Source organism: Coregonus lavaretus, assembly GCF_964263955.1.
Source record: "Coregonus lavaretus genome assembly, contig: HAP1_SCAFFOLD_268, whole genome shotgun sequence".
Taxonomy (NCBI): domain Eukaryota; kingdom Metazoa; phylum Chordata; class Actinopteri; order Salmoniformes; family Salmonidae; genus Coregonus; species Coregonus lavaretus.
In genome coordinates this window covers 528,691-534,782 of record NW_028166048.1, presented here as the reverse complement: position 1 = coordinate 534,782, position 6,092 = coordinate 528,691, and the positions used below count along the sequence as shown (strand labels likewise).

General features: G+C 46.2%; 1 pseudogene across 1 annotated transcript in view; it reads right to left on the bottom strand.

The window, feature by feature from the left end:
* LOC311115178 (cyclin-dependent kinase-like 1) overlaps positions 1-5,661 on the bottom strand; it is a 33,952-nt pseudogene extending 28,291 nt beyond the window's left edge. The window contains exons 1-3 of the transcript XR_014615271.1: positions 5,613-5,661; positions 5,193-5,381; positions 2,002-2,123 (exon numbers count right to left, since the gene is read on the bottom strand). The product of XR_014615271.1 is annotated as a cyclin-dependent kinase-like 1 (transcript). The remainder of the gene's footprint in view (positions 1-2,001; positions 2,124-5,192; positions 5,382-5,612) is intronic.
* Between the last annotated feature and the right edge of the window lie 431 nt (positions 5,662-6,092).

Here is a 6,092-nt window from a genome sequence, read left to right as displayed (position 1 = left end):
TATTGTTCCTATATAATCATAATGATATTGTTATGTATTGTTCCTATATAATCATAATGATATTGTTATGTATTGTTCCTATATAATCATAATGATATTGTTATGTATTGTTCCTATATAATCATAATGATATTGTTACGTACTCCGATCCTTTCACTTCAAATCCAAACGGACTCCTGCTTTAAACAGTTCCCTATCACCCAGGCAACTGCATGCCTGTCGCCCCTTTGCAACCACAGCTTTTGTTTTCAGGGGCGGCTAGAGTTTCTGCTGCATGGCCTTCTGGGTAAAGGACCTGTAGTGAGGCAGCTTTCACACTACATAATACACACTACCCTTTGTCCTGGGAACGGAGTGTGTGTGGGGTAGAGGGGTGTGTGTCCTATTATATGTCCTATTGTGTTCTCCTCCAGGGTCCCTGAGGTTCAGCTGAAGAGTATGGTGTGGCAGACTCTACAGGCCGTCAACTTCTGCCACAAACACAATGTTAGTTTCAGCTATACGCCTTTCTAATGTCTGTCTGCTATAAAGGTTTCTATTAAGAGTTATTTTGTCTCATAGCTTTATTGACATCTATATTACTTTTCACTTCTGTAATAGTGTGTGTGTGTGTGTGTGTGTGTGTGTGTGTGTGTGTGTGTGTGTGTGTGTGTGTGTGTGTGTGTGTGTGTGTACGTGCATGCGTCCGTGCCTGTGTGCTTGCGTGTGTAAATTAAGAGTATGCTGACACAAGCTAAAGTTTCTGTATTTTCTTTAGGGAACACTATTTCCTCTTTCACAACAGTCACTAACATTCTCTGTCTTTAGTGTCTCTTAGCAACGGTCTCCCACCATGTAGTTCACCCACTGTTCCCCCTCTCTGTCCCTCTCTCTCATTTTGTCTGTCCCCCTATCTCTCCCTCCCCTCTCTCTTTCTCCCTCCCCCTCTCTGTCCCTCGCTCCCCCTCTCTGTCCCCCGCTCCCACCCTCTCTTTCAATTTCAATTTCAATTTAAGGGCTTTACTGGCATGGGAAACGTATGTTAACAATGCCAAAGCAAGTGAAGTAGGTAATAAAGAAAAGTGAAATAAACAACTAATATTAACAGTAAACATTACACTCAGAAGTAATGTTTACTGTAATCTCGCCAGTGGTTAGACTAACCACCAGGTAACTATTGGATTACAGCCCAGTGGTTAGACTAACCACCAGGTAACTATTGGATTACAGCCCAGTGGTTAGACTAACCACCAGGTAACTATTGGATTACAGCCCAGTGGTTAGACTAACCACCAGGTAACTATTGGATTACAGCCCAGTGGTTAGACTAACCACCAGGTAACTATTGGATTACAGCCCAGTGGTTAGACTAACCACCAGGTAACTATTGGATTACAGTCCAGTGGTTAGACTAACCACCAGGTAACTATTGGATTACAGTCCAGTGGTTAGACTAACCACCAGGTAACTATTGGATTACAGCCCAGTGGTTAGACTAACCACCAGGTAACTATTGGATTACAGCCCAGTGGTTAGACTAACCACCAGGTAACTATTGGATTACAGCCCAGTGGTTAGACTAACCACCAGGTAACTATTGGATTACAGCCCAGTGGTTAGACTAACCACCAGGTAACTATTGGATTACAGCCCAGTGGTTAGACTAACCACCAGGTAACTATTGGATTACAGCCCAGTGGTTAGACTAACCACCAGGTAACTATTGGATTACAGTCCAGTGGTTAGACTAACCACCAGGTAACTATTGGATTACAGTCTAGTGGCATGGCAAAGTGTATGACGTGAGGAGTCACTAAATGAAACAGGAAAGATGATCTTAGTGTTCAGTCAGTCATGCTCCTGAGGGTGAGAGGGTTTTACCAACACAAAGGCCTTCACGTTTCTATTAGCAGCTGACAGTAAAGTGTTCTGTGTTGGGCCCGCAGGAGTGATGACAGGCTGATAGAGTTAACGTACCCACGGGGGTTAGGGAGTTATGACAGGGTGATCCGGTTAACGTACCCACGGGGGTGTCGGTCCAGCTCGTTCAGGACGGTCTGCTCACAGAACTCAAAGACCAGGTGGAGACGTCTCTTCCTCCTGAAGACCTCCAGGAGGTTCACCAGGTTCACATGCTTCAGCTGCTGCAGGGAGGAACACAGTGGGTGGTGAGGGGGTGGTGAGAGGGTGGTGAGGGGGTGGTGAGAGGGTGGTGAGAGGGTGGTGAGAGGGTGGTGAGGGGGTGGTGAGGGGGTGGTGAGGGGGTGGTGAGGGGTGGTGAGAGGGTGGTGAGAGGGTGGTGAGAGGGTGGTGAGGGGGTGGTGAGGGGGTGGTGAGAGGGTGGTGAGGGGGTGGTGAGGGGGTGGTGAGAGGGTGGTGAGGGGTGGTGAGAGGGTGGTGAGGGGGTGGTGAGGGGGTGGTGAGAGGGTGGTGAGGGGGTGGTGAGAGGGTGGTGAGAGGGTGGTGAGAGGGTGGTGAGAGGGTGGTGAGGGGTGGTGAGAGGGTGGTGAGGGGGTGGTGAGGGGGTGGTGGGGGGGTGGTGAGAGGGTGGTTGGGGGGTGGTGAGAGGGTGGTGAGAGGGTGGTGAGGGGTGGTGAGAGGGTGGTGAGGGGGTGGTGAGGGGGTGGTGGGGGGATGGTGAGGGGGTGGTGAGGGGGTGGTGGGGGGGTGGTGAGGGGGTGGTGAGAGGGTGGTGGGGGGGGTGGTGAGGGGGTGGTGGGGGGGTGGTGAGGGGGTGGTGAGAGGGTGGTGAGAGGGTGGTGGGGGGGGTGGTGAGGGGGGTGGTGAGGGGTTGGTGGGGGGTGGTGAGGGGGTGGTGGGGGGGTGGTGAGAGGGTGGTGAGGGGGTGGTGAGGGGGTGGTGAGGGGGTGGTGAGAGGGTGGTGAGAGGGTGGTGAGGGGGTGGTGAGGGGGTGGTGAGGGGGTGGTGAGAGGGTGGTGAGAGGGTGGTGAGGGGGTGGTGAGAGGGTAGTGTGTGTGTGTTTATGTGACCGAGTGTGTGTGTGTGTGTGTGTGTGTGTGTGTGTGTGTGTGTGTGTGTGTGTGTGTGTGTGTGAACGAGCCTGAGCTGTGTTCGAATACCCATACTAACATACTGTATACTACATACTTAATGAGTATATACTACATACTATTAGTTCATTTCAGTATACTGTAAACGAACGATATCCTTTCAGTTGAGCATACTAGCGCTTCCCCTATCTACTGGAAGTTGATGCTGTTGCTATGCGGAGTAGATAGCCAGAATTAACTATGTCCATTGAGAACGCACGACGACTATACCACTTAGCTAAGAATGACGTGAATAATCAATCAATAAACGTTGGGTAGTTAGTTAGATAGCATATAGTTATTATACTGCCTGGCAAGTTCTATGTATTAGTAGCCAACTAACGTTAGGTATCTAGCTAACATTCTGGTACATACTGCTGTAATGATATGCTATGCGGTTCGTAAGGATAGCGTAGCTAACAAATTGTCAGCCAACATAACGTGTAATTTATTTGAAAAGTCATTACTTTATTACATTGCTCAACATTTTGTTTATATTTGTCATAATTAGTTAAAGCAATGAATTTGTATCTGCTCTCGTCGGACTTCGGCTAAATATTTCCTGCCATTTTCTTCAAATGTGAAAGACCACGCCCATCTTCTGAAGAATTGCATTATGGGCCCTTAAAGCACGGAAATAGTGTCCACTGCTTGTATACTTCGTATTTTGGCAAATTTAGTATGACATCCGGGAACTTTTGGCAAACTAATTACACTACCGGTCAAAAGTTTTAGAACTTCTACTCATTCAAGGGTTTTTCTTAATTTTTTTACCATTTTCTACATTGTAGAATAATAGTGAAGACATCAAAATTATGAAATAACACATATGGAATCATGTAGTAACCAAAAAGCGCTATGACGAAACTGGCTCTCATGAGGACCGCCATAGGAATGGAAGACCCAAAGTTACCTCTGGTGCAGAGGATAAGTTCATTAGAGTTACCAGCCTCAGAAATTGCAGCCCAAATAAATGCTTCACATAGTTCAAGTAACAGACATCTCAACATCAACTGTTCAGAGTAGACTGTGTGAATCAAAGTCAAATTGCTGCAAAGAAACCACTACTAAGGTCCTCTGTAGCTCAATTGGTAGAGCATGGTGCTTGTAATGCCAGGGTAGTGGGTTCGATCCCCGGGACCACCCATACGTAAAAATGTATGCACACATGACTGTAAGTCGCTTTGGATAAAAGCGTCTGCTAAATGGCATATTATTATATTATTATTATTAAAGGACACCAATAAGAAGAAGAGACTTGCGTGGGCCAAGAAACACAAGCAATGGACATTAGACCAGTGGAAATGTATCCTTTGGTCTGGAGTCCAAATTGAAGATTTTTGGTTCCAACCGCCGTGTCTTTGTGAGACGCGGTGTGGGTGAACGGATGATCTCCGCATGTGCATTTCCCACCGTAAAGCATGGAGGAGGAGGTGTTATGGTTTGGGGGTGCTTTGCTGGTGACACTGTGATTTATTTAGAATTCAAGGCACACTTAACCAGCATGGCTACCACAGCATTCTGCAGTGATACACCATCCCATCTGGTTTGGGCTTAGTGGGACTATCATTTGTTTTTCAACAGGACAATGACCTAACACACCTCCAGGCTGTGTAAGGGCTATTTTACCAAGAAGGAGAGTGTTGGAGTGCTGCATCAGATGACCTGGCCTCCACAATCCCCCGACCTCAATCAAATTGAGATGGTTTGGGATGAGTCAGACCGCAGAGTGAAGGAAAAGCAGCCAACAAGTGCTCAGCATATGTGGGAACTCCTTCAAGACTGTTGGAAAAGCATTCCAGGTGAAGCTGGTTGAGAGAATGCCAAGAGTGTGCAAAGCTGTCCTCAAGACAAAGGGTGGCTATTTGAAGAATCTTAAATATAACATGTATTTTTATTTGTTGAACACTTTTTGGGATACTACATGATTCCATATGTGTTATTTCATAGTTTTGATGTCTTCACTATTATTCGACAATGTAGAAAATAGTAAAAATAAAGAAAAACCCTTGAATGAGTAGGTGTTCTAAAACTTTTGACTGGTAGTGTATATCCATACTATGACCAATAAGCATACTACAAACTCAATTTACATCAGAAATAGTAAGGTTAGGGCAGTTAGTATGAGTATTCGAACACAGCTCTGGTGTTTATTTCTCCTACTTTCAGCATGCGAATCTCCCTCAGTGCTATCTTCTTGATGACTGGGTCATCCTCTGATTCAACAAACTTCTTGATGGCGACTACCTGTCCCGACTCTCTGTGTCTGCATTTAAACACCACACCGTATGAACCCTCTCCAATCTTGGCCAGCTTTTCATATTTTTCCATCAGACAGGTGACGAACGTGACCTGTCACACACAAAACACTTTTAACATTCACTTTTTTCCCCGCTTTGATGATTTGTTGTCATCATACTATACCGCTGTAGCCTATAGGCAGGGACTTTTTAACTGATATTCAAAATATGTTGCCTTCAGATCTGTCTTTCACTGAGGCCCTACGAGAGGAACTACGCTACTTTCGAGATTTTATTTCAGAGAAATGTACATCCTACTCACTACATCACTGTATCTACTCACTGCTGTCTGTGTTGATTCAGAGCGCTGTCATTAAGGGGATGTGCCAAAGGGTCTTCAGACCAATTATATGTCCATCCCCGGGCATATGATCGCACCCATGAAGTCTTTAGGCGCAGGTAAGTATTTCCGCGTCACTGCTTTCAACTTCATTTAAATGATAGGCTAACTTCGATTGACGTTGTTCATGCGCGGGTCACTCCGGTAGACCGATTTATTCCACAAAGCGGTTCTCGTTTCCTCCTCGTTGGGACTAACGCTGGGCGGTTGCCAACAGCGGTTCCTTGGTTACCCGGTAACTTGTCATTCCCGTTTAGCTAAACGGTCTATAATATCCTGCTCTTGGTCTGTAGCCTCCGTTCTGTAATCATATTATGTTCTTGTTGTTCTATTTAAATGCGCAAAAATAGCCTACACTTATTGGTCCTGCTCGCTTCCCGTATATCCATGGAAACGCGTCTGAGAGGTGATCCCCTGGTTAAT